Consider the following 12,955-nt stretch of genomic DNA (forward strand, 5'->3'; position numbering starts at 1 on the left):
ACATTCAGGACACCTAGACTGTATGGAGTATTTTTTTAGAGACAGGTAGACATTATATCATCTGTGTCCTGGTCAATATTGATCACTCAGTCAACATCAATACAGGAGGATTTTAGGTCATCATCTTTCTGATTAAGGTAGGATGAGTATTAATGGATATTGATGTTCAGCATGGCAAAGGGTCTGTTTTAGTGCTGTTTTTAGTGGATTATATGAGAACTTTTAGTATGCAAATGGACTACAATGCTTATTGTAATAGTATCTATTTGCAAAGAGTATTGTCAGAATGAGGCCAAATGCAAATTGGAGGAACAATACTTCATATGTTGCTTGGGCAGTATACAACCCAACAGTATGAACATTGATTTCTCTAATTTCAAGTAACCCTTGCAACCCCTCTCTCTCCGTCCCACCACCACCCAAGTCGTACAAGCTTCAAAACGGTCTTGTTGAGTCTCATTGGCTGTAACCTGATTTCACCTAGCCCACAGCTAACAATGGCCTGTTTTTTTTTATTATAGTAACTTTTTTGCATATATGTCTTTCATTTGTTCTATCCCTCTCCATATCACTGTATATATCTCTTGTTTCCCTTTACTCTGACTCTCAGTCTGAAGAAGGATCTCGACCCGAAACGTCACCCATTCCTTTTCTCCAGAGATGCTGCCTGACCTGCTGAGTTACTCCAGCTTTTTGTGTCTATCTTCTTGTCTTACTATTAAATGATTTGGGCAATTCTGAGGTGCTTTATATTTCCAAGTTCCTTTTACTTTCCCAATCATCTAATTCCAAAATCGCACTTTATTTGAGGAGACTTGTCATATTCATTAGCAGTTCCAGTGGAGCAGCTTCACACTCAAGCCTTTGTACTGTTCCTGATTATTAATTGGTTACGTTGGTAAAAAAGACACTAAGTGCTTGAGTCACTCAGTAACACAGGCAGCAAATCTGGAGAGCATGGAGAGGTGACCTTATGGGTAGGGACCCTTCCAACCCGAAGCGTCACCTATCCACATTCTCCAAAGATGCTGCCTGGCCTCTGAGTTACTCCAGAACTTTGTGTATTTTTTTTTGTAAACCAGCAGCTGCAGTTCCTTGTGTCTATATTGGTTACCTTGATTGCTACTATTGCAAGTCTCATTGAAATGCTATCTAAAGTCGGAAATCCAGTTGATAAATACTCAGTTGTGTGATGCCCTTGGAGCAGAGGAGGTGGAGGTAGTTATTCAAAGCTCAATCAATTATATTTGCAAAATTCTTCCAGCTGGGGACCAGGCACAGCCAGTGAGGTGTACACAGTATAATAGGTGTATTGAAATGTCCTCTGTCAATGTAATCGTTTTTGTTTGCATAAAGAATAATGAATAGCTGAGGATGATGTCAGGAGAGTAATCTTATTAACCAGTTCAAACAGCTGTGAGAGGAAAGCTTCAACAGTTATAGTCAGTAACATTTACATGAGGTTTGTTAGATTGCATAAGTAAGCAATGGTACTGGCACTGAATTGCATATAATGTTAATAGAATATTATTAGGTTCTTTATTATCTAACAGAATTTTCATCAGGAAAGCAACCTGAACAGCCTGCCACCTTTCCTCGGTGTTGTTTTTTTTTCATTTCCTTCTTTTTCCCCAGTCGAATGAAACTACAAGATGGATTAGAGCTTTTTCCAGGTTGCCTCCCAGCCCTGTTTCAGCCAAAAGGGAAAAGTGGAATAAAAAGTCAATTGTCAATTTTACAGCCTGACAGAAAGTTGTCTTCAATCATTCCTCATCAGGTCTTTGGGGGACTGTGGGGAGGGGGTGGGGTGGCAATGGGGGGGGGGGTGCTGGACACGAACCCCACTATGTCTCTTGTTGTTTACCCTCCGCTGTGTGTGAACAATGGTGATAGGTGTCGCTGCACCACCCCCCTTCCCCTAACACCTGTGGTCTCAGTGCAGAGAAAAGAATGTTCTTTGGAAAGGGGTTTGCTTGAGGTAGATCAAATGCTGAACGGTGCTTAACAACTTACCGTAGAAAATTATCAAAGGGAAGAACAGTGCTTCTTTAGATATTCTTGTGCACCCTTTTCTGATGAGATTACCAACTTTGGCATCTCCTGATAGGATGGAAATTCACTTGTGCCTTTCCAATTTACCTCAATATAGGACAGGGAGGGAGAGTGGGTCATTAAGAGGTGACTTCGTTTCCCAACAATATAGGCGTGCATACATATCCCCTGCCAATTACTGATTATCTTCTAGAAATTACATTAAGTGAGAAACGCAAGTGAAACAAAATTTAAAAATAGAAAATGCTGGAGGAACTCAACGGGCCAGGTAACATCTCTGGAGAAGATGGATAGGTGCTGTTTCAGGTCAGATTCTTGTTAAGTTGGGGTCTCAACCCAATACTTCATCTATTCATGTTCTCCAGAGATGCTGCCGATTTACTCCAGCACCTTGTGTGTTTTTTAAACATCACAGCCCATCATTTTTTCCCTGTAGTTTACTTTCCATTCCCCTTTTTCCCAGCTGAATAAAGTGAAATTCCATGTTTAGCAAGCCTGCTGGGTGCTGTTTGTACCCCATATTTCCCACTCCATAATAGTGACCACTTTAAAAAAAAACAACTTAAAAGTACTTTGGGTTGTTCTGGGAAGGGGGTGATTAGCCATTAAGGAACTTGTCTTTTTTTCTTTTAACTGAAGCTGTTAATGGAGGGAGGACTATAAATATTTAATGAAAATCTGCCCCACACAAAACCACTGACATTACAAGGAGCTGAGCTCATTGAATGACTTATGCTGTCAGATTTCCCTTGGATTCCACTTTTTCACCCTCAATTGTGAATAGCAGCAATTTCCACGTATCCAATATCACCGACAAGGGCCTCCAGACTAGGGTTGTGGCCTGAAAGACTCCTATAGATTTTTGGAACTCAGTATTTAATCTGTCCTCAAGAAAAGGTGCCAATTTACTATCACGAGTGGCTTGTGAAGCAGGGATTTTTGCCAGCTTCCCAGTATAGATTAGTAACATTACTTCATCTCCAGTCTCCTCACTTTTTCGGGCGATACATGCCCTCGACGGCATGGATTCCTGCCAGAAGGATTAAAACCCGATGACCTCACCCTGACTTCAGCCACTTCACCAAGGTCAGCAATGTCTCCGTCAGGGAGGAAGTAGGGTGGGTGGAGGGCTGGGTATGAGGGTTGTTATGCCACAATCTATGTAGGTGTCCTACTGAAGGACAAAAATTGACTTGTGTTGCTTTGAACGATAAGATGGGAACTTGCCCACAAAAATGAAGATACCCCCTGAATAATCTTTATCTGATTTAGAATATGCTCCAAGCATTACCCTGTTCGTCAAACATCCAAAGCTATTTGTTATATGATCCTTAACACCTTCCCAGCTATGTGTCGTGTCTAAGTACCATATTTCATCTTTTATAAAAACTCATTGCCATTTTGTTCTTGTAAATAAATGATGTAATTGTGTGATATAACATCGACTGCAGTAGAAAACAGTTGTCTCAGAAAATATGCGTGAATGACATTGCAAAGATGTGGTTTATTTAATTCACATATTAATAAAAACCCTGGCAGGAGCTAATGTTGCAATAAATTAATAAACTGAATATGTAACAATAGCTCCAGTAATACAGATTGCCATTGATTATAAATGTGCTGTGATTACCAGGTAGGTCAGATTGTTGGAAAGCCTGGGTTTTGCCAGTCTTATTAACAGTACAGCTAATTTTATTAGGTGTGAAAGTGGCACATGCATTGATAGTGAATGTTTCGCAACCTGAATTTATAGCTATTGACTGTGATGAATCTTCAGTTAATGCTTGTAGCTGTGTTTTATTGCAGGAGTTGATTAGGTACAACAGCAGCAGCTTATCAGAAGCAAGCTGCAGACTGTTCCCTGTGGACAGGATATAGCTAATAATTGCCAGGTCAGGAAAAAATCATTGTGGCTTCCTTAATGCTATCTTGAATGGTAGAACATTCAGGCCGTGGAGAAGATAAATGCTGAGGACAAAGAGATATATTTTAAACAAAATGTGCCAACACCTTCATAAAGGAGGTAATTATCGCTAGTCTCAGTCGCTTTCAGACCCCATATCTAAAGAAGTTCAGGGAAAAGAAAATGTGGGGGTAAGGGTGAAATTGTGCTGTCTGGGAATCCTAAATCATTGACATTCGCTTGCTAAAGATTGAGGTGATTCATTCAAAGCCTGGGCTTTTATTTTTCTTCTCTCAAAAGTACAGCTTTTCAGTTGTCTTGGCGACAGACCGTGAAGGGGACTGCACTGAAGCCCACTCACAAAGCAAGTTACCTCCAGCCCCGCATTCCTGAGGCCAACAGCCAGCCATGGTTACACACCGGTGAAATAAGATACTCCTCACTGACCTTCCCATTAATGAGGACCAGTTAGTTACACATGCAGAGCACAACAACCTTCTTTATGTCCTATTGATCATTGGGGAAAGCACGGTAAGACATTGCTGCAAGTGACACGGTCAATCATGTGGCCAGACCGGGGCTCAGGCCACTGGCTGGGGCGGGTGGGAGTCAAGTTAAAGGTTAGAGTCATAGAGTCAGGCAGCACAGAAACAGGCCCTTCGGCCCAACTCATCCATGCCGACCAAGTTGCCCCATCTACACTAGTCCCATTTGCCCACATTTCAAAGTAAAGAGAGTCAAGAGTGTTTTATTGTCATATGTCCCGCAACGGAACAATGACATTCTTACCTGCAGTAGCACAACAGATAGGTAAACATAGTACACTGTGAAACTCATATTGAACAAAAACAACTTCACATATATATATATACTAGACTATACTATACTAGACTAAGTGGGACCCGTTGGGTCCCAGGTTCACTCGGGAGGGGGCTGGTCCCCCAACGCAATATTCCACTTCTCAACCAATTCCAATATTGGTGGCCAGTGGAGGTGGGGAGGTTCCGGAGCGCTAGCATGGGTGTTGTGGGTCAAGTCAAGTCAAGCACAGTGAGTGCAGGGCCAACATTCCATTTCAATCCATTTAATGTCAAGTCAAGTGACTGACTCGCCTACCCCCCCCCCCCCCACCTCCCCAATCTTTGCGCATCCACAATCCCTTCCACTCATCACTTTAATTTCTTTTTTCGTATATTTTTTTGTTTTATGACTGTTGGCAGATCAATTTCCCTCCTGGGATGAATAAAGTTCTACCATATCGTACTGTTTTGTATCGTATCATATCTTGTCGTATTGTTTCGTGTCGTATCGTAAGCACATAACAGCGTGAAGCAGAAATCCAAAGAACTGACCGTGTACTTCAGCAAGGTCTGGAGTGTGTTCTGCCGAGGAGCTTTTTAAACATTGATCACTATTAAGCAAATTTATACTGCAGAATCAATAAATCTTCGATTTTCTAAAGTAGGAAATAATTGAGCATTTTAGCCTCATGGTTGTGGGTAAGAAGCCTAATTTATTCCTGTCAAATATTACAGTACTTTCCAAAGCTCTGAAAAACCAGGCAACATGCTAACTTTGCAACCTGCTATAAAATGCCTATTCTCATAACGTGACTCAGATTAAAATTGGAACTAAAATGTCATTTGTTTTTGCAACTAACCCTGGCTAAGTACTACATTCCAAAGGTCACATCAACAATGACTCCTTTTCTCCACATTTTGCTGCTCAGTTCAGCTCAGTACAACAACAGTGCCTGCTGACTGACGTCTCTCTCGTCCAATCGGCGCCCTCGGTCAGCAGTTCCACCTCAACTGTCTCAAGAAAAGCGGAGATTTCACCGAGTATTTAAATCCGGATTACAAAGAATGGAGGTGGGGGGGGGGGGATTGTCCCCCACCTCTCAAAACACGGGGGATGTGTCCCCTCTGGCCCCCCTGGGATTTCCACCCCTGCTGGCCACAAACTATTTGAATCACTTCCCAGACATAAAAACAGTTTTTATCCACGAGTAGTTGCTCTACTCAACAGCCAAATATCTGTAGCCTCCCTTTGATCTGGTATTTTGTTGGTTCACATACTTGATCAATGGTGTTTTATCATTAATCTTTTATTATTTTTAATGTTTATTGTTTTCTGAGTCATTCGTAACTGTCACTGTATGTCATGTTGTTACTTGTGGGCGGAGCACCAAGGCAAATTCCTTGTATGTGAATACGTGGCGAATAAACTTACTTACTTACTTACTTACTTATCCGAATTCATAACATACACAGATCCAATCTTCAGATTTCTGTTCTTTTCGTTTATGCCAGCTATCTTTCCACCTCTCCCTCTCCCAGTTCATTCTGATGTTCTGCTATGTCCCTGTGTAATTCATGATACCACTCTGCTTTTTCATTTTATTCCAGTTAACTGCCCAACTCTATCACTTCAGCACAGCATCTCCTAATCTTTGCTTTACATTTTTTGTCAGTTTCCGTTTCCTTTCCTTGTCATACATTTTCTGTTGCCACCATTACCCTTCTTTTTTTGGTTTCAACTTGGCTATTTCCTTCATTCTTGTAGCCTGTGACTCTGCCCAACTTTGCTTTCTAGCCCATTATAAGATGCAAGCCTTGCCACGGGTGTCTGTGTGGTTAGTCTGTGTGGGATTCGAGCTGGGTCTTGTATTGTCTCTCGGCATACCTGAATGCTTTATAAACGTAATTAATAGATTTTCTGTACTGATCAGGATCATCAGACCTGAATGCCTCAGACTTGGACTTCAATAGGAGAAAAGATATCATGTTCCATTCACTGCTTCCCATTAGGGAGCACTCAGATTGACTTCTTTGGCACACAGGTCTCTACACACTTTCTGTGACAGCTGTGGCATCCTCATTTAGGGTGGCCACTGTGTCATTGAATGAGATCCAGTCTACTGACTCAAAGCAGTCACATAGGGACTTGTCCATTTCCTCAGACCAGCACTGCATCCAGGCAATGATGAACAAGACCTCTAAATACTCTGTTTCAAGGCTAATGGTACCAGAATGATAAACTGGGCAGGGCTTAGATGTTGCCGTGTGCTCAGTTTTTCAGGGACCTGGCTCACCTGTTAACAACCCAAGGACATCTCAACTCACCAATGGCATCCTCGTGGAGGGGTCTGCTTCCCAACCTCATGGTGCTCAGACGCAGCTCTCCTGGGGTTTCGATTTTAAGCCATTTATCCATCATAAGGAATAAGAGTAGAATTTGACCATTCAGCCCATCAAGTCTACTCCACCATTCAATTATGGCTGATCTATCTCTCCCTCCTAACTCCATTCTCCTGCCTTCTCCCCATAATCTCTGAGACCTGTACTAATCAAGAATCATGTTTGAATCCTTGCACGGCATTGATTCTCTGCCTCACTGCAGACTCCCTCAGCTCTGAGCAATCTGCATTCCTCCAACTCTGTCCTAAAGAGCTGGAGTAACTCAACGGGATTGGCAGCATCTCTGGAGAACATGGATAGGTGACGTTTTGTGTTGGGACCTTCTTCAGACTCTTGTGCAACAGCATGCATGTCTACACTATCTTTGTGAAGTTGTGAAGTCTCCTAAGTTGATTCAAGGGGCATTATCAAACCAAATTTCAGATGCCCGTTGTCCAATTAGGAATGCCATTGAAATTTTGCATAAAATCTCCCAGCTCATTCTGACATATCAGAAAACTTTGGAAATAGCATTTTGAGTACTCGGAATAGATCTGCAATGTCACTCCACAATAACAACTTAAGCTTAGCAGTCGAGACTGTCGATTCTATAGCTGTCAACGGCATATTTCAACAGGATGATTTTCAGTCATGCAGTAACTCAGCTGCCAAACAGCTTACGATACTATTATTGATGTGATCTTGGAGCAGCATTCCACTGGTCAACATCTAATATGGAGAGAGGACTGTCCACCAATTATATCCAGTTGGAGCTTCAATGAAAAGGGACATTATATGAGTGATCACAATTTAAACCTTCGTCAGTAGCTGTTAAAGGGATGGGAGGTTTTAACTCACTACGTGAGTGAATGGGTTTGGGAAACAAAATGCAACAGTTGCATTGAGAAATGCAAATGCTCGCGCGGTGCAATGTTTTGAGCATAATTGGAGGAGAACGTTGCACAATTCTGGAAGTGTTGCCCGTTCACCGTGATAACTATAATCACCTGTCAGCCCTTCATCTGCGGACTGACTGCAATGCAGATAAATTCACCTCCTTTTCCAGCAGTCACTCATGACTAGTTGAGTGCATTTTTTTTCCAAGCACTCTTCAAGTGATCTATCCATTGGAATGTGAAAATCAGGTTTAGAATAGATATCTTTGCAATTGCCACTGAGGCTTTCCATTTTACCCGTAAGTCCTCTTTAATATTAACAATTATTCCTACTTGTTTTGGCAGCTGACTGAGAAACCAAAATCACACCATAAAAGGAGATAGAAATGTATTTTATACCTTTTGCTAAGTGACTTGTTGCACATCACAATTCAATCTGTTTGCTTTTATCTCTTCTTCCTAGTATTGCATGTACTTGCATTTCTTTCCTGTGCTTTCTGCACATTTCCATGCCTTTAATTAATGTCTGTTTTCCTTTAAATTCTCAGAAACTCTTCCTTCTTTAATTGTTTTTTGTTGCAGTTTCCTCAAGATTTGCATGCTAAGATTACAAACAATACAGCCTATTTCACAAGCTTGACAACAACAACTGTTCCTGGAAATACTCTTTCTTATCTTTTCCCTGCCTTGGTGTAGTTGGAGCAATGAATAGAAAGGAGGCCCTTGACTTATCTTGGCATCAAGTGCCTCTTTGCAATGTAAAGTCAGGTTGTCAAGAATAAGATCTCCAACATACATATTTCCTGCTGCCTCACAGGTCCATTAAAATGATTGAAGGGCCGGGAATTACAGGGAGCACAAAAGCAAAATATTGAAGATGCTGGAAAGCTGATACTAAACAGAAGATGTTGGAATGACTCAGCAGGTTGGGCAGCATTTGTGGAGGCAGAAACAGAGCTACATTTCAGGTTATTTTTTTAAATCAATTTTATTTTTTACTTTTGTATATTCTCAAGTGTTTATAAAATCAGGGCAGCATGGTGGCGAAGCGCCAGAGACCCGGGTTCGATCCTGACTACGAGTGCTTGTCTGTACAGTGTTTGTACTTTCTTCCCGTGACCTGCGTGGATTTTCTCCGGGATCTCCAGTTTCTTCTCACACTGCAAAGAGGCACAAGTTTGTAAGCTAATTGGCTTGGTTTAATTGTAAATTGTCCCTAGTGTGTGTGTAGGATAGTCTTAGTATGCGGGGATCGCTGGTCGGAGTGGACTCGGTCAACCTGGAGGCCTGTTTCGTACACAAGAAAAAGCTTCTCACTGTACCTCGGTACACATGACAAAGAACTAAACTGAACAGTTTCCGTGCTGTATAAACTAATCTAAACTTAACAGAAAGGGAGTGTGTAATAACATGGAGTCTTCTGCCATGAACCAGCCTCTGCAGTGTACAACCCACTCAAGGCTCACAGCCCACTGTCCCATGTTGAAGGGCAGTGATGCCCACGCCAGCAGTGCGTTTGGAGCTGCATGCCCACAGAAACGTAGAACAGCTGCGGGACTGTCACATTGGGATTGGCAGCAAGATACAGGTTGAAACAACATCAGTGGAATTCAATTCTGGAAGAGGAATAGAACATGCTGTTACACCACAAAGCACATTTAACATTACAGATCTCATCATAGAGTCATACAGCTTGGAAACAGGCCATTGGGCCCAACTTGCCCACAACAACTAACATGTCCCATCTACACTAGTCCCACCTGCCTGTGTTTGGTCCATATCCCTGTAAACCTGTCAAAGATGTAGGATACATTTCTAGACAATAAAGATTTTATTTACTGCTCATTTTCAGGGCGGGGAAGGAGACGAACGATCTGATCTGATGCCATTAGTATTTTACTGACCATTATAATGACATTTAAATGCTACAAAAATAGTTCCCATGGATTGATAGTCAAACAGAAACTCTCAATCTGCCACTCCCCTTTATTTATTTACTTCTGATTTTACTACTGTTTCAGGTTGCAGATTGTCATTCCCATTGGTAAGAGGAAGCCACCCACGGTGCTTGTTGTCCTCTCAGTGGCAGATCAGAAGGGCCATGAAAATATAAACCGGTGATATCAATGAGCTGTCTAAAGAAGGGTCCCCATCCAAAATATCACATGTCCATTCCCTCCCCAGGTGCTGCTCGATCCATTGAGTATCTCCAGCACTTTGTGTTTTTCTCAAGATTCAGCATCTGCAGTCCCTTGTCCTCTCATATCAATGGGTTTATGCAGATGGAGCTGTTTAATATCAGAATTCTACAGATGTGGGCATTATGGCTACTACACAAATGAGATAAGCCGTAAAAGCTGCACTTTTAATTTTAGAACTGCTTGCATTTGCTGTGCCAAAGCAATTTACTCTGCAAACAATGTCAACAAGTTCAGTTCTCCTATCAGTTCATGTTAACACATGTCTATGATATTCCTAGGCTCTGTTTGGTAGTAATCTTTCTCTAGAAATCATTTTATTTTAATTTATGGAATCTGTACATGGGAGTTTAACATAGAATAAGACATTAACCGAGTGCTGCTATACCACGGAATCAGGCCTTCAGCACAACCTGTCCATGCCAACCAAGATGCCCTATCTAACCGCTGGTCTTATTTACCCACATTTAGTCTATATCCCTCTAAATCTTTTGTATCTGTACACCAATCCACTTGGACTGGTACATGCACACTGAGGCCTAACTGCCTATTTTAGTGGACAGATAAAATAGGCAGCGGACCTAAAAAGAAAATACCATTCGTTATGTTTCAAAGCATGCTACAGCTACTGATGAAGGTTTGAACTGTATATAATATTGGAAAGCAATGGTCAATTTGTACGAAGCAAATTATGTCAAACGCTAATTTAATAATGACAAAATAATCAAGTAAAATAGTGTTGGTCGAGGGATCAGATTATCCTAGATAATGGTAATTGCTCCCCGTTCTTTCACAGTTTAAGATGATTCATTCTTATTTTTTCCACCCTAGACTGGAGGTAAAGCCTCCTGTGAATACTTCATCCAAAATGTAGCAATCCTTCAGTACTACACTGATAAACAGGGCCGGCCTTATGGGTGCGGGGCCCAATTGGGAACAATTTGGGTGAACCCCAGTTTCCCAGCCAAGGTCCGTCAGCCCAGTTATTTAGTATATATTATGAAATTGTACACTGAGGTGCTATGGATTATACACTGTCTTAATCTCTCCTGCTCCCGTTTGAGTGTCAGTACCTCCACTGGCTTCCAACCTTTACCGTAGCAGCATTTTTGTCTACCGCAAAACGTCAATGATTCCGGGAATACCCAGGCGACAGTGAGAGAGAGGGAGTGGGAGAGCTAGAGAGAGACGAGATGGGGAGCGGGAAAGAGAGAGCGTGAGAGAGAGAGAGAGAGAGAGGGAGGGAGAGAGCAAAAGACAGAGAGACACAACGTGGGTCGGTAGGTGAATGACCGACTTGCACACCAAGAAGAAGCCCCTTCTCACGGTCCGGGGCCCTCAATCATGATGGTGAGTTTTAAGAAATTCTCAATGTGTCATCAATGCATCGATCTACATTCCTCAGTAAATATAATTGTGTTTTGAACAAGTATTAATGACGACGTGTGAATTTTATTCAAAGGAACGCGGTATCATTAATACGCTCAAAATACAATTACATTTACTGAAGAATGTGGATCGATGCATTGATGACACATTGTATAACTACTTCATAACTACTGGCTGTAATGTTTGTGTCTGATGGCCGTGCAGCGGTTGTTATCCATGTTCGTTTAAAAAAAAAAATTCGGATGGCGAATTAAAAAAATAAATCTTTATTTAACAAAGCAAATTCATATTTCCATACGAAATACGGAACATTAGTGCGGGGCCCCCCTTAGGCGCGGGGCCCAATTGGGAGCAATCGGTCCAATCGGCTTAAGGCCGGCCCTGCTGAGAAAAATAATTAACATCTTTGAACTCAATTTTCCTAAGTGGAACCCTTCTTGACTCAGAACTGAATGTCTCCAACTGAACTGAGCTGGCACCAGGAGACTCTGTGGCATTTTTCACTGATCCCAATGGAAATAAAAATCAGGAAAGATTTTCTAAAAGTGGCCTTCCGTATGACTGAATTTCTCAAGGAATTTTTCAAAGATGAATGGGAAGCTATTGTGTGACAGAGGAAGAAATCCAGGCAAAAGTGAGGTAGTACTTTTTAAGACATCCATTCCATATGGGCACTCAACAGATATGTTCCATCTGTCTACTGTCTGCTGGAAATGGTCATGCAAAAATATTTCTCGGTGACGCTCTTTGACAGGAAGATACATTTATCATAGTCAATGTGATATATTGAGCAAAATGAGTTTCTGGGAAGGTCAGTGTTCTGTTTCCATTTGCTTGCACTGCAGTCCGGGTGGAATTGGCTGAACCCAGTCTTTGTGTGTGAGGCATGCTCCAATGCAGTTATAATCATGGTTTTCATTGCCTTTTGTCATGGTTCGACAATCAATTTGCTAGGATGAGGCCCTGCCCCAAAATTAATCACAGTCCCAATACTTTGTGATCTGTTGTGTTTTCAAATTGCTCAAATCTTCTTCAGCGGACGTGCAGCACTAATCACGTATTGCAAGCATTTTAGTTTGGTTTAATTTAATTTAGAGATACAGCATGGAAACAGGCCCTTTGGCCCACCGAATCCGCACCGGCTAGTGATCATCCCATACACTAGTACTATCCTGCATACTAGGGACAATTTCATCGTTTTACCAAGCCATTTAACCAACAAATCTGTATGGTTTTTTAAATCATGTGAACGAATATTTAACCTACTGCAAAGCATTTAAGTTACTGCGAAACTATCCAAAACACACCAGTGCACAACTCCAAAGACTTGCAGTTAGT

The sequence above is a fragment of the Amblyraja radiata genome, chromosome 5 (genome assembly GCF_010909765.2).
Source record: "Amblyraja radiata isolate CabotCenter1 chromosome 5, sAmbRad1.1.pri, whole genome shotgun sequence".
NCBI lineage: Eukaryota > Metazoa > Chordata > Chondrichthyes > Rajiformes > Rajidae > Amblyraja > Amblyraja radiata.